The 27,182-nt window shown below is 41.4% G+C and overlaps 1 long non-coding RNA gene across 2 annotated transcripts in view; it reads left to right on the top strand.

Moving 5' to 3' along the window:
- The first annotated feature begins 226 nt into the window (after positions 1 to 226).
- The window catches only part of LOC134336488 (uncharacterized), a 74,868-nt gene continuing 47,912 nt past the window's right edge, over positions 227 to 27,182 (top strand). For both annotated transcript variants that reach the window (XR_010015804.1, XR_010015803.1), the window contains exons 1-2: positions 227 to 442; positions 6,408 to 6,519. This is a non-coding gene — a long non-coding RNA (uncharacterized LOC134336488). The remainder of the gene's footprint in view (positions 443 to 6,407; positions 6,520 to 27,182) is intronic.

Below are 27,182 nucleotides of genomic sequence, written 5' to 3'. Positions count from 1 at the left end.
CTGTTTATGAAACTAGTCCAACGAGTTTGTGTCTTTAAACTTAAACAAAGGAAATTCAAGTATAATTATTTGGTTCTTCTGAGAAGTATTGGAGCCCTCTGAAAACACTATAACTTTTTGAAATCTTTTTAAGTATCTCACATAATTTGTATCATCGGAAAGATTAAATTCAATAAAATTAAAATGAAATTATTTTACATGTATTTGTATTTTACTCAAGGTCAACAATCCCACTCAAACAGTTGGATATGCCAGAAGAGGCTGGTGGAAAGCTCGGCGGATCAGTGCTCCACCTCCACACCCACTGCAGAATGAAAACTCAGCTGAGCTGGTTGACAGCTCATCTTGGCCTTCAATTTTTTTCAGTGCTGTCGAAGACAAGGGTATGCTGATCTGCATGCAGGATGTGGCTGATGGTGCTTGATGGAATCAATAGCTAGAGGTGAGCACAGTTCAGCTCTTTGCTCTAGCTGTTTTCTTATCCAGGGATACAGATATGATTAACTTCCCCTGAACTGAATGACTGGCTTGGCCATTTCAAAGGGCAATTACAAGTCAGCCACATCACTGAGTCGGGAGTCTACGCTGTGTAAAGATAGCATATTCCCTTCTCTGAATGATAGAAATAAACCTTCAACATGATTCTGGCAGAAAAAGTTTTTGACAGATATTTCATGCAAAGTACATTAAAATCTGTCATTTACCTATAGGGAAGATTATGTTATCTTTTGTCTGTAATATAATTTAGTGAAGATTTTTTTAATGCCCAAGAACAAACACGATGACCCTTCCTGTTGCTGGATTAAAGTCTTTTTCTGGATTAACTATATAGGGTGTTCTGCAGACGACGTATTCAAAGGGAATGCAAGACACTGAACTGATGCTAATCTTTGCTTTTTTTGTAATTTATTTTTTCTTGAATTTCATCATCAAACAAACATTTCCATGAGATGTATTTCAGTTACTATACATATTCATAAAGCCACTAGCTGTTTTCAGCATGGGAAAACAGAGTTTGTCTTTGCTTCTGAAACTTTTGCACCTACTTAGAAAACTGGAGCTTCGCACTTAACATGGGCTGCTCAACTTTCAAGAATTTTAAAACATAGAACAGTACAGCACAGAATCAGGCCTTTCAGCGCACAGTGTTGTGCTGAAGCAATTAACTTGGTAATCAAATGGGTAGCGTAACTAATCTCTTCTGTCTACACCATGTATTTATCCTTCCTCTCATTCAAATGTCTGTCTAAATGTCTCTTAAAAGTCCATAATGTTTCTGCCTTTGCTGCCACCCAGGCAGCATAATTTGGGCACCCTTGTGTAAACCGATTGCCCCTCACACCTCTGTTAATATTACCCCCTTTCACTTTAAATGCATGCCTTCCGGTTTTAGACATTTCAACCCTGGGAAAAAGATATTGCCTGTCTTCTCTTACATAAGCTTCTCATAATCTTATAAACCTCTATCAGATCTCTCCTCAGACTCTGCTGTTCCAGAGAAAATAACTCAAGTTTGTCCACCCTCTCGTTACAGCACATGCCCTCTACTCCAGGCAACATCTTGGTAAACCTCTTCTGCACCCTCTCCAAAGCCTCAACGTCCTTCCCATATTGGGGTGAGCAGAAATGTCTGCATTACTCCAGATGCGGCTCTGAGATTCACACTTTATATGAATCTCTGCAGTATCATTTAAAATACTGTAAACGCAAAACTCATCTGAACGTCTCATGCCCTTTGGATGAAATCTACGCAAAACTTACAGTCACAGATTAAGATGTTCTTTTAGATTTCCACATTTAACATCCATTCTGAACCATCCAAGCAATTGTGGGAAATGTGAACATAATCTGCCAGCAATTCAGTGAATAAAAAAGCAATGCACAATCTCTATCGAGCTTATAGAACATTATATAAGTGGATGTGAAAATTTAATATGGTCTGAAATAAGCCACCAACATCATCCCAAAGAAGTCTAATTACTCCTGAGTCTCCCGAGAACCACAACACAGCACCTATCTTGAAAAGCCAGGGTCCAGAATTGGGTCAACAATGATTTATTTATCCTCCTGTGCCAAACAGATACAACTTTTAAAATTAATTTTTAGAAGTGCAGATATACTGAGTGCAGTTGTCTGGACACAAGCAGCTTTGCCATGGGAGTAGATAAATTCAACCTGCCCACATCACAGAATTATCCAGGTGGGAACGATGGATGATTTTTTTTTTCTGTTTAATGCAAACACACTGAGAACTTCTAAGCAACCAATGAAATTAAACTAAGTCCTCAGTGACTAGGGATTGGAGCCAGGGTTTTCCAATGTCAACGTAGTATATTTATAGTAATTCTCAGCAGTTGCAGCAGTCGGTATAATTTACTTCTAATTAAAAAGTTTGCTCTAATGCACTGTGTAACTTTCCAAAGTTTAATTTCATCCTGACCCATGGCTGAGATTTTCACCTCTCACTGACTGCCTGAGTCCTTTATGTTTGTGCAATCACATTGTGGTACAAACTGTTCCACAAACCTTTGGTATGTTTGTGATGCTCTACAGCCAACAGAGAGCCAAAGCAAGCCCCAGAAACAGTGCAGAAGTTGGCACATTCCCAGCCTCTGCACTTGTTCACTGCAGCACTGAGTTGGAGTTCTGATACCCGACTCCGTTGCTAGAATTCTCACCAAGTCCAGGACAGAACTCACTTGTATTGGCCTGAGGGGACAGGTATCATTGATACCTGTTCATTTAGCTTTGCTCTGTCCTGAGCTGCTGTCACAGAAAGCCAGTGGCTGGGTTCGATCCTGAACAACTGTGCTGCCTTTATGAAGTTTCCACATTCTTCTCACGACCGCGTGGGTTTCATTGCAGCAAACTAGTTTATTTTCACTTCCTCAGGACATGTTGGTTGGAAGATTAGTTGCCCATTGTGTATGGTAGATTCTTGGTAGAATGGTAGGGGAGGACAATTGTAGGGGTAAGGGTAAATGAATGCCTGAAGGATGGGACAGATGCAATGACCTGAAGAGCTTTCTTCAATGCTGCATGATTATGGTTGGTTACTTTCCTGGAGAAAACAAAAGCTAATAAAGCTAAATGGTTCAATTTGCTTTTTCTTTATTTTAACATTAACATTTTCAATTAATTTACGTAAGTTATTTTTGTTTAAATAATATTTTAGAACACCCTTTATTTAAATTTATTTCAACTAGTTTAAAATGTCTGAGTATTATAGATTTGATCAAGTCTAGAATAGAATGGCTGAGGCAGGCGTAAGGATTATAAAGGCATAGTCAAAGTAAACATGGCTGGAAATTAATGTGGGGTGTCAGACATCATCTTGGACTAACCTGATGTCGTATTTTTGTACAGCTTGGGCATCAGGCCGTAACTGTAGAAAGACAGCACAAAAACAGGCCCTTTGGCCCATGTAGCCAAAGTCAAACTGATCTACCTGTAGTCCCACCTTCCTGCACGTGGAAAACATCTCTCCCTACCCCTCCCATCCATCGCTTCCAAACTTCAATGGAGACAGCACCATTTATTCCCAATACATCAAGTATTAAGCAGTTCATGAACAAAGGGAAATCACACTGCAAGCCCAGTAATGCCTTAGCGGCCTTATCAAAATTACACGGTACAGACATATTGGTCCTTACTGTTATGCAGCTGCCTCTGCCCCGCAAACCTCTACCCATTCCTGGAATTAGATTTGTAATGCGGAGCCAAAAATTGTCCTATTCAGGTAGTTTGCCACATCACCATAAAATGACCTCATGGCTGTACACTCTCTGTAATCTCTCCAAGCATCAGTCCCACACTGAGAACGCAGTGTAAACATGGCATTGCAGATGCTTATCTACTGGACTTCACATTTGCGCCAAAGTAAGCAGGACAAAAGTGTTTACAAGACCAGGGTCTCAGCCTTGTTTATATACTTTAGCCCCTTTGGGATTTTGGATTCGCTTCAATCAAAATAAACTGAATTTAGTTCCCCAGACTTGATGCAAAGCTTTTCATGCGTTCACATCATTCTCTGTAAAGGCACTGTGCATATAGACATCGCTCTTGTTTGATAATTATCACATGATTAGTTTACTTATCGGGAATGTTTAATAGTGTGTCACATATGGAGAAGGAATACAGAAAAAAAACAAAATGAGAAAAAATAAGCCAGCAAAATGACCAGTAGAGCAAAACAATACATAAAGTACCAAGCTAGCACCAATTCTTGTCTAATTCAATACTCACTAGCATCTTTGTAGCAAATCTTCCTTATTTATCATGTGCTCTCCCTCTTCATTAACATGGGTGGACATTTATCACCTTCTTCTCCTCTGTTATTCAGCAAATGGAGTGGCTTGTCTTTCTGCTACAAAACCATTTCCTACTGTTTCCACCAGGATGCTGATATCACCTGGAAATATGCCATAGGATTGCACAGGTACCTACATGACTCCCAGCTCCACATCAAGACCACGTCTGATGTTTCGTCCAACATCATCAATTTTCCACAATGTTTCTCTGAAGCCCACGACTGGATCAGCAGAAGTTACCTTGAGAAAAAATTGGGAATGTATGTCTTCAGGTGTCCCAAACATCTATCATTCTGACTGCAATTGATAAGATTGGTTGGAATCATGGTGTGAATTCCTGACCAATTATCAACTTCATCAGAAAGACTATAAACTCCCCCAAATCCTGAATGTTGCCCCTCTCGACAGCTTAACTATTATTGAAAAATTAAAGCACACCTTGCAGCAAAAAAACTAAACTCCAGTGCAGCACCCCAAAATGCACAGAAATATTACGACGTTTCCAGCATGCTTAAAACAAGAATGACATGTCTGTGAACTTCACTTTGACTATTCTGCATTGCATTCACAATGGGGAGAAACATCCACTTTAACTTATGTTGCTGGTTTCAAGCCATCTATTAAAGTTGAAAAATAATAATTTTTTTTAAAAGAATCTGAAGATACATTGTGTTTTTAAGGCAAGTTCGCTTTTGACACAATCAGCGGGGAAGTAGGGATAGAGAGAATAGGGAATATTGAATTTCTTTTTTTTTTGGCATGTACCTGCATGGGTGCGAGTTTGTGCGTGTGCCTGCCTGCGTCCGTGATGATGTCTCTTTTTCACGGCTTTTACAAGGCGCGGAGCGAGAGGGAGACTGTGTGGCTCGCCACTCCTCACACAAACATTTTCGCAGTATTTTTCCCTTTATTTTATGAGGTTGAGTTGCGATCTCGATACTTAACCCGGCACGGATGGAAAGTGTACTCGGGAGCGGACCCGACTGGTTTCGAACCCGGGAACCCCCGCTCCCAGGTACGGCGCCGATGTCATTGCCCCATCAGCCGGCCCAAGGGAATATTGAATTTCAAGTGAAATGCTGGCCAATATAGTGGTCAATGTGACCCAGGTGATCTGTTTTAAGTCACCGAAAACCCACGTCACTTCCATGTCTAACATTTAAACAAAAGTAATGCCTGCAAGCAGTAAGTCATTGCTGGTGGACAGCTTCATAACATTGCAAATGATAGAGAAGACATCCTAAAGTCAGGGCATGGGAGGCTGAAAATGAACCACCATGTCTCACCTCAACAATACAACCCAGTATTGAGGTTCAAAGGGACTGAGTTGTTCTTGTACATATATCTATGAAACCCAAGGGGTTAGGAAACCAAGTGGAACGTTGGTCTACTCCAGGATGGTCCAAGCATGAAACCATACGTATCTACTTAAAACTATATAGACCATGGTAAGTGTTCACCTTGAGTATTATGTACTATTTTGGTATCCTTACCAAAGAAAGGATTTACTTCCCATTGAAAGAGTACAATAACGATTTACCGAACTTCTTGAAAGGGTAGGATGCCTTATAGTAAAGACTGAGTAGGCTAAACCTGTATTCTCTAGTGCTTAGAAGAATGAGAAAAGATCTCACTGAAGTGTATAATTTTTTTATTGGACTTGAAAGAGAAGAACCTCTGGAATCAGGGATCAGGGTCCAAATAAGGGGTAGGCCATGTAGGGCTAAGATGGGGAGAAATTTCTTCACATGCAAAATAGTGAATTTTTGAAGTTCCCAATCCTGGAGTGTGTGGAGGCTCGTACTAGTGGTGATTGATAAGTTTGTGGCCTAAGGTAGAAGGAAATGAGTTATTAATTTCAAACTTTCTGCATAATCACTGGAAGAGTTGAACTGCATGTGCATGTAACGAGAGATGTATAACTCAGCTTCCACTACCTTAGGCCGCAAACTTATCAATCACCCCTGCTGTGGGCACTTTCTGGAGGTCCAAGATCCGTATGCTCCACGACTGCTGGACTAAGTGTGTAAATGTAGGAGGGGACTATGTGAAAAATAAATGTGCTAGGTTTTCTAAAATTGGCTCCTTCTATCTTAGGCCACGAACTTATCTATCACCCCTCGTACATTGATTGTATTGAAAATGGATAGATTTCTGGATACAAAAGGAATCAAGGAATATAAGGAGGGATTAGGAACAAGGAGCTGAGGTACTGTAGACGAGTATTCAATATTTCATTGAACAGTGTATATTTAATATTGCAGTAGTATTGTAAATAGATTGATTAAGCATTCTTGTTCATTTTTTACGTAAATCATTACAGGGTATATGTTAAAATAAGTAAATCACATATGGCATGATGCTACCACATCATATGAGTGCACCTCACTTAAAGTAAAAAATGAAGTTAGATTCACATTCCCTGCTCCATGTTTCTTTTCAATTAATTTATATGTTTTGGAGTTACAAAACATAACAGTGGCGACATTTTATAAATGAACCCAACATGACAACCTCCCTGTTGAAGCGCAACAAGATGTTTGAGTTTTTAAAAAGCGCCTTGCATTTGATTTTCTTCAAAGCAGCGTGTGCTTCTTCGGAAAAGGAGAAGTTGAGTTTTAAAAAAACCAGGACAAAATTTAGGGTTCATAAACAGTGAGCACTGAATGATAATAATCATAAATTAAAACTCATGGAAATGGCTGGCTACATCAGAAAGTCAGACACTTTCAATTGCACAATGGATAACTGGCTCATCAATACTAGCAAATTAAGCAGTATTTTGAAGCAAATGAAGGAGCCAATAAGCAGCATGTGCCAGTTTTGCTGAATGCAGTGGGTTTAAAGATACGCAGTTTGCTTAGGATTGCTCCAACCAAACCAGCCAGAATGAGTGTTGCTGATGTTGTGAATATAATGCAGGAATAGTTAGTAACAAATCCATTGTTGATTGCAGAATGTTTTAAGTTTCATAAGTGGAATCAAAAATATGTGGTTGATTTGAACAGATTGTCTGAACATTGTCAGTGCTTCAATCTTTATTTTTTCTCTTAACACGCTGATATTATTTCAATGCTCTATTTGACCATGAGACCCATATCTTGCTTCTTCAAATCTATTTCCAGGGACCCCAAGTTATCTGCTAACATTGATTGGCCCTTTGGAGTACTACTGCTCTTCCTTGCACCCAATGTCATTTCCTCATTAGAACAATCCTTGACTCTCTGTCCTTGCATACTGATGCTGTTTCTTGAGCTTCGTATTCTTCTCCAAAATCCTTGAATGTACTTTAGTTTCTTCATGTCTTTCTCAGAACACAATTTTACAGTCCATTTGATTCTATCACAATTTCAAAACAGTTCATATCTTAGAAACTAATGACAAATACCAAAGCTTGCAGAGGAGAACAGTCAAAATTATCAACCTTTAACATTTGACCTGGGTTGACTACGTCACTCTCTTCACCACTCTCTTCACCACTATCCACTGAAATCAAACACCATTTACCTCACTTCATCCTAATCCAGCATTATCGAAAGTGGTTTCTCTTTCTCCTCCCACCCTGTAATGCCTTCTAGTCATCCACAAGGACTTATTCTTGCCCTTCTCCAATCTCTCAACTATGTTTCCTTCAACAGGTAACATGAGGTAGGATAGATGTATGGATTTGCCAGTATTACGAGGAATCAATGTTCCTTTTAAGGTGTAGGTGTGCGCACATTTTTTGCTACTAACGCGCAAAGGAATTTCAACTGCACACAGAAGGTTGTCATCCTCTACCTCGTTGATATTTAAGAATATTTCATGATCGTACACGATCACATTTCCTTTTCCAATTTCTGATACGGATGATGTTGACAACGTAGAGCTTGTGATGATTTGTCTACAGATTTTAGAACTGGCTTATATATACTGCTTTTAGTGAAGAAATTATTGATTCACTGTGTCGAATTCCAAAGAAGCAAAGGGTGTGAAACACAAAAGAACTGCTAGTTCATTTAAAATGAAATAGCTTAATGAAACAGTAGAAACTGCTACACCGAAAGCTCATGAGATCAGGAATGTGCAGCTACGAGAAAAATTTATGTACAATACAGAAACTGGTGTTACCTGTGTGTGTTGTTGCGATGCAAAAGTTGCTGGAGAATTTTCAAATGGGAAGGAGTGGAGTGATATTTGGAAGCAACACACATAAAAGTTGCTGGTGAACGCAGCAGGCCAGGCAGCACCTCTAGGAAGAGGTGCAGTCAACGTTTCAGGCCGAGACCCTTCGTCAGGACTAACTGAAGGAAGAGTGAGTAAGGGATTTGAAAGTTGGAGGGGGAGGGGGAGATCCGAAATGATAGGAGAAGACAGGAGGGGGAGGGATGGAGCCAAGAGCTGGACAGGTGATAGGCAAAAGGGATACGAGAGGGTCATGGGACAGGAGGTCCAGGAAGAAAGACGGGGGGGGGACCCAGAGGATGGGCAAGGGGTATATTCAGAGGGACTGAGGGAGAAAAAGGAGAGTGAGAGAAAGAATGTGTGTATAAAAATAAGTAACAGATGGGGTACGAGGGGGAGGTGGGGCATTAGCAGAAGTTAGAGAAGTCAATGTTCATGTCATCAGGTTGGAGGCTACCCAGACGGAATATAAGGTGTTGTTCCTCCAACCTGAGTGTGGCTTCATCTTTACAGTAGAGGAGGCTGTGTATAGACATGTCAGAATGGGAATGGGATGTGGAATTAAAATGTGGGGCACTGGTCATTACAAATCAGAGGGAACATTGCAAGAGACTCACACTCAATCTACCTTGCCAAATTAAAGGGTTTATTGACCTTGAGTTTGGAATTTATAGATACAAGATAGTCCATACATCTTTAGTTTACTGATGATCTGCTTAAAATTTCTTATTGAGCTCAGCACAGTGGATGTGGGAAAAATATCATCACTGGTTAAAGAGACTAGAGCTATAGATCACAGACTTCTAGAAGGGGAGATAAAAAGGGTTTGGTGACTGATATTAAGGAAGACCTCAAGATATTCCACACATATGTAAAAAATAGGGGGCTAACTAAAGAGGGTAGGACCTATCATGTGCCTTGAGACAGAGGAGGTAGGGTAAGAGCTTAATGAATACTTAGCTTCACTATTCAGCAGTGACAGGGATTCTGGGGTGTTCTTTACATCCTCATTAGCCACAGGGTAGTACCAGAAGATTGGCGGGTGGCAAATGTTATTCCTTTGTTCAAGAAAGGTATTGGGGATAATCCTGTGAATTATAGACCTGCGAGTCTTACATCAGCAGTAAGCAAACTATTAGAGAGGTTTCTTAGAAATAGACAGCAGGGCACTGTGAGGGCAGATCATGTTTCATGAGCCTGAGCGAATTCTTTGAGGAAGTGACAGATCAAATTGATGAAAGTGGAGCAGTGGATGGGCTGTAGACAGATTTTAGTGAGGCATTTGACAAGTTCCTCTTAGTAAGCTCTTTCAGGAATTCTGGAGACATGGAATGTGTGAATTCAGAATTGACTTGTCCACGGAAGACAGAGGGTTGAATATGTAGATGGAATGTATTCTGCCTGGATGTCTGTGACCAGTGGTGTGTCGCAGGGTTCCTTTCTGGGACCCCTGGCTCTTTCTGATTTTCACAAATAACTTAGATGAGGAAGTCAAAGGGTGGGTTAGTAAGTTTGCAGATGACACAAAGGATAGTGGTGTTATGGATAGTGTTCAAGGTAAGTTACAATGAGACATTGACTGCATGCAGAGTTGAGCTGAGAAATGACTGATGGAGTTCAATCCAGAAAAGTGTGAACTGACAAACTTTGTAAGGTTGAGCTTGAAGGCAGAATATAGGATTCTTAGTAGTATGAAGGAACAGAGGGATTTTGGGGTCCAAGTCCATAGATCCCTCAAAGATGCCGTGTAAGTTGATAGGGTGCTTAAGAAGGCATATCACATGTTGACCTTAATTAAGATTCAGTTCAATAGCAACAAAACATGGCGGCACCTCTACTTCCTTAGGAGTTTGCAAAGGTTCTGCATGACATCTAAAACTTTAACAAACTTCTATAGACGTAGTGGAAAGTATATCGACTGGAGGCATCACAGCCTGGTATGGAAATACCAATGCCCTTGAATGAAAACTCCTACAAGTAGTGGATATGACCTAGTCAATCACTTGTAAAGCCCTGCTACCATTGAGCACATTTACACAGAGTGCTGTCACAGGAAATCAGCATCCATCATCAAGAATCCTCACCATCCAGGTCATGCTCTCTTCTCACTGTTGCCATGTGGAAGAAGGTACAGGAGCCTCAGGACCCACACCACCATGTTCGGGAACAGTTATTATCCTTCAACCATCAGGGTCTTGAACCAGAGTAGATAACTTCACTCAACTTCATTTGCCCCATTACTGAACTGTCCCATAACCTATGGACTGACTTTCAAGGACTCTTCACCTCATGTTGTTTACTTTATTGTTGACTAATTTATTTACCTATTAATTATTATTATATTTATTATTATTATTACTCTTTTGTATTTGCACAGATTGTTCGCTTTGCACAAGGGTTGTTTGTCTGTTCTGTTGTGTGCAGTCTTTCACTGATTCTACTGTGTTTTTTGGATTTACTGTGTATGCCTGCAAGAAAATGAATCTCAGGGTTGTATATGGTGATGTACATGTGCTTTGATAATAAATTTGAACTTTGAACAAGGTACCGTTATAGCTCCATAATACTCTGGTTAAACCACTGTGGAAATGTTCTTTACGTGTAGTAACAAAATGGAACCTGTATTGTACAAGAGTGCTTTGCCAATAGTGGTGCGCAAAATTATGCCAATGAAACCTGAGTCCTTGACAAACTGCTAACCATCAGATGCATTACTGAATGAATGCCAAGTACATTGATTATGCAGAAGGACTTTTTCTTGAACCGTGGTGTGGGTAGATGCACTTGTGTATAAGGGAGTGGCTAAGGTATCTGTTTTTTGGAAGCTACCACTGGTGCTTGTGCAGTGATGGTCTCCACTTGCTGCAAGTAAAATAAATGCATTTATAATTGATCCACTCTGAGCTATTTGGTGCTTGAGACCACACTTGGAGTACTGTGTTCAATTCTGGTTACTTTGTGAAAGGAAGGGTGTGGAAGCTTTAGAGAGGGTGCAAAGTAAATTTACCACAATACTGCCTGGTTGAGAGAGCATGTCTGATGAGGATAAGTTGAGCAAGCTTTTCTCTTTCGAGCGAAGGAGGATGAGCTGTGATTTAATGGAGCTGAATAAGATGACAAGAGCTATAGATAGAGTGGAAGGTCAATGCCTTTTTTCCATGGTGGCCATGGCTAATGCAAAAAAGCATAATTTTAAAATGATTAGAGGAAAGTATAGGGGCTGATGCCAGAGGTAAGTTTTTTTACACAGAGAGTGGCAAGAGCTTGGAACACACAGCTTAGGCTGGCAGTAGAGGCAGATACATTAGGTACATTTAATTTACTCCTTGATAGGCTTATGAATGAAAGAAAAAAATGGAGGGTTGTGTGGGAGGGAAAAGATAGATAGGTTGTGGAGTAGTTCAAAGGTCAGCATAACGATAGGGGGTTGAAGGCCTTGTAATGCCCACAACACTGTGCAATTTCTAGCAGGCACCTGCATTGGAGTTGCCATACCAAGGCGTAATGCATCAAGATAGAGTGCTTTCTATGATCCATTGACAAAAATTGGTAAGGGTCAATGGTGCATGTCAAATTTCTGTAGCCTCCTGAGGACGAAGAAGCATTGTGAGCTTTATTCAAGACTGTTTAATGTCATTTCCAGTAGACAAGTGTAAAAGAGAATGAAATGGTTATTACTCTGGATCCTATGCAGCACAAAAAACACAAAAGATAAAGAAAACAATAATGATAATAAAAACATAATAAATTAAATAAAAAGGTAGCTTATATGCATTGATTGTAGATCCATAAAGTAATGCAAAGCACAAGAGTGTTTGTGTAAGAGATAACTGACAGGAAATAAAAAGTGGTGGTGGTTGGGGGTATGGAAGTGTGGGTTGGTGGGTGGAGGTGTTGCTTGGGGAAAGTAATTGTTTTTGAATCTAGTGGTCCTGGTGTGGATGCTAGGTAGCTTCTCCCTGATGGGAGTGGGATGAACAGTCCATGAGCAAGGTGTGTGGGAGCTTTCATGATGTTACTGGCCCATTTCTGGCACCTTGTTGTACATATGTCCTTGATGGTGGATGGCTGGTGATGCATTGGGTAGCTTTGACTACACATTGTTGAGCCTTCCTGTCCACCACAGTGCAGTTTCTGTGCCATGCAATGATTCCACTTGTTAAAACCCTCTCTATGATGTATCTGTAAAATGGCATGAGCACGGCTGTGCATTGTCCAGCTCTCGTCGGCCTCCTCAGAAAGTAGAGACATTGTTGAGCTTTACTGACTGTGTAGGATGTGTGCTGGGACCATGAGAGGTTGTGTGTGGTGTGCACTCGCGGAGTTTGAAACTTCTTACAGTTTCCACTGATGTAAAGCGGCGGGGGGGGGCGTGTTTCAGTGGTCCAAGTTCTCCTGAAATTGATAGCTATCCCCTTTGTCTTGTTGACACTAAGGAAGAGGTTATTTTCCTTACACCAGGCCTCCAGCTCTTCCACCTCCTCTCTGTAGAATGTCTCATTGTCATTGAGCCCCGCACACATCGTGTTATCCGTGGACTTGAGAATGTGATTATTCAGGTGTTTGGCTGTGCATTCACGTATGAGCAGGGTGTACAGCAATGTGCTCAGCACTCAGCTCTGGGGGCACCCGTGTTGAGAATGATGGAGAGAAGAAGCAGTTGTGCATCCTGACTATCTGAAGTCTGTTTGTTAGCAAGTCCAATATCCAGTTGCACAATGGAATATTTTGACCAAAGGGTGGGACCTTGCTCACCAAGGTCTGTGGGACAATAGTGTTTAACGCCAAATTGAAATCCAGAAACAGCATTCTGACATCAGTGCCTTCGTTCCTAGGTGTGTCAGGGTCAGGTGCTTGGCAGATGCTCTGGCATCTGTCGCAGAGCAGTTCAGTCGATAAGCATATTGGTGACTGTCCAATGTGACAAGACGGGTGTTTTTGATACATGCCATTGTCAAAGTACTCCATGAGGATTGGCATCAGTCTCCTTGGGCTATACTTGGTTAGTTATGTAAGCATAGAGTTTTTTAGTACAAGGATGGTGGTGGCTGATTTGAAGCATGTTGGGATAGCAACCTGGATGAGGGGGGTGCTGAAGCTGCTGATGAAGGTGTCAGTGAGCTGGTACGCACACTTCCTGAGTACTCAGCCTGGGACGTTGTGTGGCCCAGCAAGCTCTGGGGACTGATCTTCTCCAGTCCTTCTCACGTCTGCTGCTGTTACAGACAGTGGCTGCTTACCTGGGAAGAGTTTAGCTTTCGTGGCCAGTGTGGTGATGTATGCCTAAAAGTGTGCATAAAATTTGTTAAGAGTGTCAGGGAAGGAGGTGTCACTGGTACGGTCGACACTTTTTCCTTGTGTCGTCAGTGATGCCCTTGATGCCCAGCCTCATATGCCCATAATTGTTATCAGAAAGGTGTTTCTGAATTATTCTGTGCATAGGCAGTCTTTGCCCTCTTGATGCCTAATATGAGGTTTCTCCTGGGTACTCTGAGAGCTGCTCTGTCACTGGACGTTCTTGGCTATGACATCAGCATGGTTGGACCATGACAGATTCATTCCAATTAACTTGAAGCTCTCAATTCTCCCAACCTTGACACCATTAATGTAGACAGGAGCATGTGTACTGTCCCCTTCCTGAAGTCAATGACCACCTCTTTTGTTAACATTGAGAGAAAGTTTGCTGTCTTCCCAATGTTTGCATTTTTGTCTCTTTGCCAATGATGCAGTTAACCTGTGTTGCAAGGATGCTTGGTGAGAAAACCTGTCAAAAAAAGGAACAGTCAGAGAGACGTGTAAGCCTAAGGCATGCCTTGTCATTGTACAGCCATGATTTGCAATCAATGATGCTGTAACATCAATTGTTTTGCTTGGCACAGAAGTGCAAAAATATCAAATTGGAAAGAAACTATTTGTAGCAGGTATGTTTGGCCAAGTGACAAATTGGACAGCATTTCTGGGTTGGTTAACCTTTATAGTTCTCTTAATGTGGACTCAGGTTCTATGTCCATGGGGCACTGTGTTAACTCTTCAGTAGTAAACACTGTTCTTCCACAAAAATTGCGTGGGATGCACAGCGCAGAAACGACCCATTCTTTAGCGTTGATACTTCACACAGCACCTTCCACCCTACTCAATCTGAAACTATTGAAAAATTGTTAGGGCAGTTGAGTGCTCCGTTTGCAGTATGTGGGAAGTCAGGGCGAACACAATCGTCCCCGATGACTACACCTGTAAAAGGTGCATCCAGCTGCAGCTCCTGACAAACCAAGTTAGGGAACTGGAGCTGGAGCCAGATGAACTTTGGATCATTCGTGAGGCAGAGGCAGAAATAAGCAGGAGTTACAGGGAGATTGTCACCCCTAAGAGTCAGGAGACAGGTAGCTGGGTGACTGGCAGGAGAGGGAAGGGGAATAGACAGAATGAGCAGAGAACCCCTGTGGCCGTTCCCACCAATAGTAGGTATATAATTTTAGATACTGTTAATGGAGACAACCTACCAGGGACAAGTTGCAGTGGTTGCGTCTCTGGCACAGAGATGGGACCCTCAGCTCAGCAGGGAAGGAGGGAAAAGAGGAGAGCAGTAGTGATAGGAGATTCGATAGTTAGGGAGACAGATAAGAGGTTCTGTGGAAGAGATCGAAAATCCCGGATGGTTTGTTCCCTCCCTGGTGCCAAGGTCCGTGATATCTCGGATCGAGTTCTCAGTATTCTCAAGAGGAATGGTGAGCAGCCAGATGTCGTGGTCCATGTAGGGACCAATGTCGTGGGTAGGAAGAGTGAGGAGGTCCTGAAAGGTGAGTAGGGAGTTAGGTGCCAAGTTAAAGGACAGGATCTTCAGGATAGCAATCTCAGGATTGCTACCGGTACCATGAGCAGGCGGGTTTAGAAATAGTAAGATAGCGCAGATCAACATGTGGCTGAAGACATGGTACAGGAAGGAGGGCTTCAGATTTATACATAATTGGGCAGTTTTCTAGGGAAGGTGGGACCTGTTCCGCAGGGACGGTTTACCTCTAAACTGGAGGGGGACAAATATTCTTGCAGGTAGGGTTGCTAGAGAGGCTCCAGTGGATTTAAACTAGATTATGATTATTATGATTATGAGGACACGTAGTTCCCTTTTATTGTTATTTAGTAATGCATGCATTAAGAAATGATAAAAATGTTTTTCCAGAATAATATCACGAAAAACAAATGACAAACCGACTTAAAAACTAACAAAAACCACATAATTATAACATATAGTTACAACAGTGCAAAGTAATACCGTAATTTGATAAGAACAGACCATGGCACAGTAAAAGTCTCAGAAGCTCTTGAAAGTCCCATCATCTCACGCGGACGGTAAACCTTCAGTGCTGCCAACTTGCCGATGCAGCATCCCGGAAGCATTCGATTACAGTCCGACTCCGAGTCCGTCCGAAAACTCCAAGCCTCCGACAACCTATTTGACACCGAGCACCGAGCACCATCTCTGCCGAGCGTTTTGACCTCGGCCCCGGTAGCAGGCGATACGCAAAGCCGAGGATTTGGGGCCTTCGTCTCCGGAGATCTCAATCGCACAGTAGCAGCAGCAGCAAAGCAAGCGTTTCTCCAGATGTTCCTCTGTGCTTCACAGCTGTCCCCATCAAATCCGGATTGTGCATGGCACCCCTAGTTACGCATATTGATATTCATTCGGAACGACCGTGCGCGCTGCGTCGCACTGCCATCTTCTCCTCAAGCGGGGAGGGGAACTAAACTGTTGGAACAGATTTAGGGGAGAAGGAAGAAAAAGAAAATAGTAAAGTTGGTTGCACCGTCAGTGATAAACAGAGAGTAAAAAGTGGGAAATTTCTTAAGTGCATTTATTTTAACGCTAGGAGCATTATAAGAAAGGTGGATGAGCTTAAAGCATGGGTTGATACCTGGAAGTATGATCTGGTAGCTATTAGTGAAACATGGTTGCAGGAGGGGTGTGATTGGTAACTAAATATTCCTGGATTTCGATGCTTCAGGTGTGATAGAATTGGAGGGACAAGGGGGGAGGTGTTGCATTGTTTGTCAGGGAAAATATTACAGCAGTGCTCTGGCAGGATGGACTAGAGGGCTCGTCTAGGGAGGCTATTTGGGTGGAATTGAGGAATGGGAAAGGTGTAGTAACACCTATAGGGGTGTATTATAGATCACCTAATGGGGAACAAGAATTTGAAGAGCAAATTTGTAAGGAGATAGCAGATATTTGTAATAAGCACAAGGTTGTGATTGTGGGAGATTTGGGTTTTCCACTCATAGACTGGGAAGCCCATTCTGTAAAAGGGCTGGATGGTTTGGAGTTTGTAAAATGTGTGCAGGATAGTTTTTTGCAGCAATACATAGAGGTACCAACTAGAGAAGGGGCAGTGTTGGATTTCCTGTTAGAGAATGAGATAGGTCAGGTGACAGAGATATGTGCTGGGGAGCACTTCGGGTCCAGTGATCACAGTGCCATTAGTTTCAATATAATTATGGAGAAGGATAGGACTGGACCCAGGGTTGAGATTTTTGACTGGAGAAAGACTAACTTTGAGGAGATGCAAAAGGATTTAGAAGGAGTGGATTGGGACAATTTGTTTTATGGCAAGGTTGTAATAGAGAAATGGAGGTCATTTAAAGGTGAAATTTTGAGGGTACAGAATATTTATATTCCTGTTAGGTTGAAAGGAAAGGTTAAAAGTTTGAGAGAGCCATGGTTTTCAAGGGATATTGGAAACTTGGTTCGGAAAAAGAAAGATATCTACAATAAACATAGGCAGCATGGAGTAAATGAGGTGCTCGAGGAATATAAAGAATGTAAAAAGAATCTTAAGAAAGAAATAGGAAAGGCTGAAAGAAGATAACAAGGTTGCTTTGGCAAGTAAGGTGAAAATAAGTCCAAAAGGTTTCTACAGTTATATTAATAGCAAAAGGATAGTGAGGGATAAAATTGGACCCTTAGAGAATCAGAATGGACAGCTATGTGTGGAACCAAAAGAGATGGGGGAGATTTTGAACAATTTCTTTTCTTCGGTACTCACTAAGGAGAAGGATATTGAATTGGGTAAGGTAAGGGAAACAGGTAGGGAAGTTATGGAAACTATGATGATTAAAGAAGAGGAAGTACTGATGCTCTTAAGAAATATAAAAGTGCATAAGTCTCCAGGTCCTGACTTATATTCCCTAGAACCTTGAGGGAAGTTAGTGTGGAAATAGCAGGGGCTCTGACAGAAATATTTCAAATGTCATTAGAAACGGTGATGGTGATGGTGCTGGAGGATTGGCGTATTGCTCACGTTGTTCCATTGTTTAAAAAGGGTTCTAAGAGTAAACCTAGCAATTATCGGCCTGTGAGTTTGAAGTCCATGGTGGGTAAATTGATGGAAAGTATTCTCACAGATGGTATGTATAATTATCTGGATAGACAGGGTTTGTTTAGGAACAGTCAACATAGATTTGTGCATGGAAGGTCATGTTTGACAAATCTTATTGAATTTTTTTGAAGAGGTTACTTGGAAAGTTGACAAGGGTAAAGCAGTGGATGTTGTCTATATGGACTTCAGTAAGGTCTTTGACAAGGTTCCACACGGAGGGGTAGTTAGGAATGTTCAATCATTAGGTATTAATATTGAAGTAGTAAAATGGATTCAGCAGTGGCTGGATGGGAGACGCCAGAGAGTAGTGGTGGATAACTGTTTGTCAGATTGGAGGCCGGTGACTAATGGTGTGCCTCAGGGATCTGTATTGGTTCCAATGTTTGTCATATACATTAATGATCTGGATGATGGGGTGGTAAGTTGGATTACTAAGTATGCAGATGATACTAAGATAGGTGGCGTTGTGGATAATGAAGTAGGTTTTCAAAGCTTGCAGAGAGATTTAGGCCAGTTAGAAGAGTAGGCTGAAAGATGGCAGATGGTGTTTAATCCTGATAAATGTGAGGTGCTACATTTTGGTAGGACTAATCAAAATAGGACATGCATGGTAAATGGTAGGGCATTGAAGAATGCTGTAGAACAGAGGCATCTAGGAATAATGGTGCATAGTTCCCTGGAATCTCATGTGGATAGGGTGGTGAAGAAAACTTTTGGTATGCTGGCCTTTATAAATCAGGTCATTGAGTATAGGAGTTGGGAGGTAATGTTAAAATTGTACAAGGCATTGGTAAGGCTAAATTTGGAGTATTGTGTACAGTTCTGGTCACTGAATTATAGAAAATATGTCAATAAAATAGAGAGAGTACAGAGAAGATCTACTAGAATGTTACTTGGGTTTCAGCAGCTAAGTTACAGAGAAAGGTTGAACAAGTTGGGTCTTTATTCTTTGGAGCGTAGAAGGTTCAGGGGGGACTTGATAGAGGTATTTAAAATTATGAGGAGGATAGATAGAGTTGACATGGATAGGCTTTTTCTATTGAGAGTAGGGGAGATTCAAACAAGAGGACATGAGTTGAGAGTTAGGGGACAAAAGTTTAGGGGTAACATGAGGGGGAACTTCTTTACTCAGAGAGTGGAAGCTGTGTGGAACGAGCTTCCAGCAGAAGTGGTTGAGGCAGTTTCGATGTTGTCATTTAAAGTTAAATTGGACAGTTATATGGACAGGAAAGGAATGGAGGGTTATGGGCTGAGTGCAGGTCGGTGGGACTAGGTGAGAGTAAGTATTCAGCACAGACTAGAAGGGCAGAGATGGCCTGTTTCCGTGCTGTAATTGTTATATGGTTATATGGTTATAACTCTTTCTCTGTCATGTTCTTATCCAGTTTCCTCTTCAAAGCATCCGTGTTATTCAAGGCTCCAAAAGAAAAAAGTCCCACACCTGAATACCTTCCTAAATTCAGTATTGATTTTATTTCTGGCTTTTTCAAGTGTCTGACCTCAGGTTGGGACACTCATAAAAAAACCATCTTAACATTCCACCATTGATTACATCATGTTGCAAGTTTCCTTTTGCTACCTCACAGAATCCCGTAATTTCTCTAAACCATCAGATTTTGTTCAGGTAAGCTCAACATTTATTTCAGAATGCTCCACATTTAAGATGCTGCAACCGAAATTTAGATGCTTTTGCCAGCAATTCCAGATTCAGCCCACAAATGCTGTGGTTCTGAGGCAGTCCCCAGTTTAGCATTGAATTGGAAGATTAAGTGAAAATGGATGTGCTTGAACAGAAAGCTTGAAATCTCACAATGCCCATTTATATCCTGGTCAAATCAGGGTTCTATATTTTGAAACGCAAACAACAGGAATTCTGCAGATGCTGGAAATTCAAGCAACACACATAAAAGTTGCTGGTGAATGCAGCAGGCCAGGCAGCATCTCTAGGAAGAGGTGCAGTCGACGTTTCAGGCCGAGACCCTTCGTTAGTCCTGACGAAGGGTCTCGGCCTGAAACGTCGACTGCACCTCTTCCTAGAGATGCTGCCTGGCCTGCTGCGTTCACCAGCAACTTTTATGTGTGTTGTCTATATTTTGAAATTAGCCTTCTGAGCATGATTTCTTCACAGGTAATTCCAGAGGAAAAGCAAACTGTTACAACTGATGGTTTGTGAGTGTTTTCTGAATTGGCACAGATGTCCCAACAAGATCCTACTAACAGTGCAATAATAAAAGTTGTATTAGATCTGGTTGCTCTGGTGAAAACTTTTAACATTACTCTTTCTTCAATGAACACTTAGATGGTTTATAACCATTCCATTGCAATGAATTTGGTTACACTCTAAGTCTATGAGGCACGTTTTCCAAACATAAATGTTTTAAATGTTTGCTTCATGACAAAATGGAACTTAATACATTCGTCTAAAGCAATTGTACTTCTAATTGTAACAGAAGTGTGTGGAAAAACAACCTTTAAAACAGGAAACGACATTGCATCTTGCTTCCAAATTCCCTGAAGTTACATTTCATAAAACAAGATTGATATTTAACATGCCTAAAAGTAACAGTTTGTGTGGTTCTTCTACATATCTGTCCAATTCTGTCTATGGCATGTGAAACACAATATTCTTTTTCACTTATTAGAGACATTTTATACTGTTTCATTTGATTCTGGTAAGAGGAAAACTAATTATGCTATTATAGCACATTAGTAATTTGTGCTAGTATTGTGAGGTTAACTTTAGCTGGATGAGTGTTCAATGCAGAAAAAGTGTATGAGGTTTTTTGCATTTAGATAGCCTAATGCCACGATGTCCAAGCATGCAAACGTTTTATGTGATAGAAAGCTAAAATGAATTGCAGGGAAGATGATTGTCATGTGAGGGTGTAACTTATTTGCTTATCGAAAGCTGCTTCCGCTGTGTCGATCATTGATTGGTCCATGTAAAAACTACAGGTACTGTTTCCCATTGATTGGCTTGCACCTCATGGCACCAATTTCCAGTTCCGGGCATCTTAGGGGGAATAAAATAGCATGTGCTGGAGGCTTTGTCCCTCTCTCTCTCGTTCCTTTGTCACCAGAGCATGCTTCACAGTTCCATTGGGAAGGTATGATCCACATGCACTTTTAGCTAAGTATCTGCTGTTGAATATTTAGTTTTGAAGTTTGTGTAACTTGGGGGAACTTAAATGTTTGGTCGAACCTTTTACTGTTTGTAAATAAATGATTAATATGCTTATTCATAGTCAATGTTTTCTGTCTCACTCACCAAACCTGTAAACCAGCTTCCACATTACAATGATGATTGACAATGAGACAACACTACTACAGGCACGGATAAATGATCACTTTATTGACTGTTGGCCTAGGAAAGGTCCATGCAAACTATAGACGAATGTAACTAAAATCAAATGGTTTTTATGTTTACTTTTGTTATGCAGTTACCACATGTAGTTCAGTAACCACATGTTCTTTAACTGATCTGTTCTCTTTGAACAATCCTTATTTTAACAGGTACCAGACAAGTGGTGATTGACCCATGCAATATCATGGCCTAGAAATTCCTTTGTTCTATTCCAAACAAAACAGTACTGTGTGCAGTTGAAGATCTGTATTTTACATAGATCTATATTGTTCCCATTTCTGGGAATCTTTGCACCATTAGGAAACTTAACTCATAACTCTCCAACAGGATTTTCACCTGTTTATCCTACACCTATTTTCTATTGCAGAAATCCCACATTTTGCCAACAAAAGTGCAATGCCAAAAATTCAGCCTCGCTTGTTTTAAAAATACTATTTCTTATTTGGTTGTTCGTCCATCGTCGACGTCGATGAGGACCTCGACACCATTATGATGGTGTCGAGACTAGCGTGTGATTTGGATTTAAGTGAGGGAGAGTTGCGCAGCGTCAGCCTCACTCTCTCTTCCCAATTCCCATCTGGGTCCAGTGGCAAGACAGAGTCTAGACGGCTGGAGATGGGACTAGGTGCAGTGGATGACCAGGACGTCTTCTGTGTCTTGTCCTGCTCTACACATTCCACGACGTTTACAGAGACCGCCTTCTTGACTGTTGGACCTTCCATAGGTCTCGTCCGCTCAATCCGCCAGAGTCTGTCTTCACATGCTGGGATAGACAACTCCCTATCACACCGAGGGTTTGAGACCCGTCGGCTACCCTCACCTGGTTTAGCCGGCTTGTCGAAGCCGTTGCCCGGGGTGTGGCCGCTGTCGCATGCAAACAGCTATGGGGAGCCACAGGTGAGAGCTGAGTGCCAGGTGGGGACCAAAGGTGGACTAACCGCCCTGAAAAGGACGTGACAAGATCCCCCACCAGAGGTGCTATCCCTCCCTGACACCCCATACACCCCATTTCTTATTTAATGAACCCAAATTAAACTCTGGTCAACATACACAAAATGCTGCAGAAACTCAGCAGGTTAGGCAGCATCTATGTGTAACGCCCTGGGAAAGGTTTCACTACTGATGTAATGGTTTCTCTGTAGCAGCAGTGTTTGGGTTATGACCGGAGATAACAGAGGCTTTGGAATGTGCGCTGTCCAATGAGGGGAGTGTTTTTCCCTTTTTTGTGTGCCCGAGAGTGAGTATTTGCGGGCTTTTGTTCGGTGGAAGATGGAGAGAGAAGATGCCAGAGCGGAGAGGTCGTAGACTGCAGGACGGAGTGGACTTGGAATGGGGACAGGAGTTGATGACGCCCGGGGGAAATCGATGGACGACTAACAGACGGGAAACTGTGAGCTCCAGCATGCACATTAGGCTGTTTCATTAAAATAGGCCCTTTTCTTTTTGTTTTTCTTTACTAACCCTCTAGCCAAATTAAGAATTGTAAAGCTAAATCATTTAATTGCATATCGTGTTCCGTTTTTATTATTTCGTGGTACTGATTTGTGACAGGGGAACACATCACGTAACATCCACAGAAACAAGAGGTTTTACGCCTCAGATTCCACACATTTGGCAGGGCCAGAGACTGTCTTCCATAGACTAACGCCGCCAACCGTACCTGAGGGTTACATATGGAATAAACAGTTGATGTTTCGAACTGAGAGCTTTCTTCAGGACTCTGGTTACTATGTGAAAGCCGGATCTGGGCACAGGCTTCTTTATTTATGCAATTGTACCAGGCTAAAATTAATCATCATTTCAGAAATGTTGGCAAAGTTAAAATCTGGATCATCTCACTTTGCAGATTGTTTCTGCAGTGGTAGGCTGAGTAATATTTGTGTTCCAAGATCCAGAAAGATGCTGCCAAATATTTTGATTCATAGTCTTTAAAATCAAATAATCAAAAGCAAATTTAAGGTTCCTTCACCAGAGGCTGATTTTATGCAAGCAAAGTTTTCGTGGATATCCCCATAAACAACTGCAACTAGCATTTTCAGTCCAGGGGTTCCTTTGCATGGATAGACTTTTGTTCCATCTCTGATATAGTTAGAAGTTCTAAAGTGCTTCATCAAGAGAGGCTCACAGCATCAGAGACACAACTTTTCTATGAAACATACTTCAGGGTAACTATCATTAGTTGAGAACAATGATAGTCATTGTTGCTATCTCTTTAAAGACTCTGTAATCCAATGAACAATTTTCTGGGCTTCAAAAATATTTGGCAGAAAATTTAAGATAGTTCCTGTGCAAACCTGTGTTTGAGCTCCCAATATCTCTTGTGCATGAATCTGTAAATTTGCAATAAAATCTTGGCAGAAAGTAGGAAGCTTGAGTGTTTTACATTGGCAATGTGCACAGTGCATTGACACAGCCGTTAAGTGTGGTAATGCTCTGGGAGATACGGAGTTACTATTTCACTACATTGGTAGAGTGAATTTGTGAATCTCATAACTAATGTTCCCACAACCAATGGACTCACTTTCAGGGACTCTTTATCTCATGATTCTCATTATTTATTGTTGTTTATTTACATTTGCATTTGCATAGTTTTTTGGCTTCTTCACTCTGGTTGAACGCCTAAGTTGGGTGGTCTTTCATTGATCCTGTTACAGTTGCTATTTGATAGATTTGTTGAGTATACCCACAAGAAAATGATTCTTAGGGTTGTATGTGGTGACATACTGGTACTTTGACAATAAAATTTACTTTGAACTTTGAACTTTAATTGCAGCTGGTCTGAGGATATAGCAAGAATTAAAAAATGACACCAAAATTATGATGCTGATTCCATGAGTTTATGTCCAGCAATTTTGGAAGTGATGGTTAATAGCAACTGGTCAAAGACATTATATTAGAAATCATAGTTTAGAGTCTGACTCTAGGTTGATCATTACTTTGTTTCCGAATGAACTTGAATTGAATGGGCAGGTCAGTTTATCCTTGGGCCTCTGCCACTTCAGCGATGGGGAAAATTGCTACTGAAAGGACCAAGAAGAACAGTGCAAAAAGTGAAAAGGATTCAGGTTGTCTCTGGAAAAAAAAGCTGGTCAGCTTGGCTGAAAGAAGAAGAGGAAAAGGAAGAAGAATACTGAACAGTTTTGCACAGAATTCAGACACGTCTCAGAGTTGAGCAGTACTGAGTCAAATGAGACCATTCTACATCCTTGAATGGGGATTCTGTGCAAATCAATTTTTAGGTGGTTATATTTACAGTAAAAATCAGGTTGGATTGGATTGTGTATGAAAGGCAATATTAATCCTCAAGCCCAGAATGGACTTGGATTAGCTATAGGCATGTAGGGTTTGATATAAATCAGAATCTGTGTATGTCAAACAACAATGAAAATATAATTATAAATAATTATATTTCAGGATTGTCACTCCACTCTTTAAGAAGGAGGGAAGACAAAAGAAAGGAAATTACAGGCCAGCTAGCCTAACCTCAGAGGTTGGAAACGTGTTGGAGATAAAGGAGAGGCAGTGAATGCAATGTGATTGCAGCAGGACTTAGAGAAAAGTACGCTAATGCATTTTGGCAAAAGGAACAATAGTGCCAACTATTACCCGATGGGGAGAAGTTTCAAACATCAGAAATACAGAGGGACTTAGGAGTCCTCGTGCAAGACTCCCAGAAGGTTAATTTATAGGCCAGGTGTATAGTAAAGAAGGCAAATTTATTGTTGGAATTTATTTCAAGGGGAATAGAGTATTGTCAACATTTGGAGTATTGCCAACAGTTTTGGGCCCCATATCTCAGAAAGAATGTGTTGTCACTGGAGAGAGTCCAGTGGAGGTTCACGAGCATGATTCCAGGAATGAAAGGGTTAACATATGAGGCGCATTTGGCAGCTTTGAGCCTGTACTCTCTAGAATTCTTCTAGTGGGGAGATCTCATTGAAACCTACTGAATGTTGAAAGGACTAGATAGGGTGGATGTGGAGAGGAAGACTCCTGTGGTGGGGGTATCCAGAACTGGAGGACACAGCCTTAAAATTGAGGGGCAACCTTTTAGAATGAAGGTGGGAAGACATGTTTTAGCCAGAGAGTGGTGAATCTGTGGTATGCTTTGCCGAGGACAGCGGTAGAGGCCAGGTCCATGAGTGTATTTAAGGCAGAGGTTGATCATTTCCTGATCGGTTGGGGCATCAAAGGATATGGAGAGAAGGCAGGTGTATGAGGTTGAGTGGGAACCAGGATCAGCTATGACTCGATGGGCTGAATAGACTAATTCTGATCCTATATCTTATGGTCTTAAATAGTAACATTTATTATGCGCAGTGCGCTAATGGTGCTTAAGCATTCTTTTAAGATGGTAAGAGTTTAATCAAACTCTTTCTCAGCTGATGTACACTCTACACCATCTTTAGTTTCTCACATAAGTAAAAGGGCAATGATGAGATTTAGAGTCACAGATGATACTTTAAAAAGCGCTCTAGTTCTACTATGGACATGACAAGAGGCAAGCTACTGATAAACTATCCCATTCAACTGATAACCATGTAGAGTTAGATCACATGATCCAACATGCTAGTATTGTCCACCCAGTGTTAAGGCTACTTGTGCAGTGCTTGGTTCTGACTGAAGTTAACAGCCTGACCCCCTGACGGATTCTGCATCATCTGCGAATCATTGGAAAGCAGGGTGGGTGCAGGGAAGATCACGTGATTATTTCTCAGGCACGCTAACTGTTTCATAGATGCTTGATGTTGAAATTCTTGGTGACGTCCCTCAGCTGTATTGTTTAATGAAGTGGGGTGAGGTTTCAAAGCTATGACCTTCCCAAAAGAGGATAGTTCTGAGAAATGTAACCAGGATTTCTATGTCAACGTCAATGGAGGAACAGGAACTGAAAAACATTCCAAAACATTTTTTTTATATATTAGGACCGGTTTTGGTCTTCATTTAATTTTGCGCCCACCCCCCAAATTCCTCTGCCTTGTTGGCTAGTATTGTGAGTAAATAATTATGTGGTAATGTTAACCATATTGACATCACCACTGCATATCTGATGATCTGAATGAAAATGGGAGTGGCTGCAATCTTAGTTAGCAAGAAGATTTGCCACTTGCAATAGTAGAGAAAACCATGGGTGCAGATATTGCTGGCTAGAAACAGTTTAGACTAGCCCCCTAATCTCATGCCTGGATACTGCCTGAAAACCACCCATTATCTGCAGAGTGGGTATTTCACCATTGTACAGTATATATATAACAATAGTGGAACTGCTCCAGGCACAAATATTCTGCTGAGCATTAAGGCTTGCACTGTAACTTTTTGTGTGGTAGAGTTCAAAAGAGGAAAAAACCCTAAGAATTAGAAGCATAGAAACATAGAGAATAGGTGCAGGAGTAGGTCATTCGGCCCTTCGAGCCTGCACCGCCATTCAGTATGATCATGGCTGATCATCCAACTCAGAACCCTGTACCAGCCTTCCCTCCATACCCCTGATCCCTTTAGCCACAAGGGCCATATCTAACTCCCTCTTAAATATAGCCTATGAACTGGCCTCAACTGTTTCCTGTGGCAGAGGATTCCACAGATTCACCACTCTCTGTTACAGCCGCACCATCCAAGAATGGAGCATAAATATAGCAATACAAAAATCACAAACAATCAAACAACAAAATGCAAACTATGCCAGATGGAAAAAAGTCCAGGACCAGTCTATTGGCTCATTAACAAGCTGATGGTTCTGTGTAGCAGCTCTATTCAGTTCAGATCCACCCACTGCAACTTGTAAAACTTCTTTCTATACTTGCCACTGAACTGGCATTAGTTCCTAGCTTGACAGTAATGGTCAAAAGGAGTGATATACCAGGCCTTGAGATTACAGTTTGCAGTTGAATACAACTCTGCTGATATGGACAATTGCAACCCTTCATGAGCAACTAGATTTATTGAGACTGTCCCATCAGTACTGTGCTAGTGTAC

The sequence above is a fragment of the Mobula hypostoma genome, chromosome 22, assembly GCF_963921235.1.
Source record: "Mobula hypostoma chromosome 22, sMobHyp1.1, whole genome shotgun sequence".
NCBI lineage: Eukaryota > Metazoa > Chordata > Chondrichthyes > Myliobatiformes > Myliobatidae > Mobula > Mobula hypostoma.
This window is presented reverse-complemented; position numbering and strand designations above follow the sequence as displayed.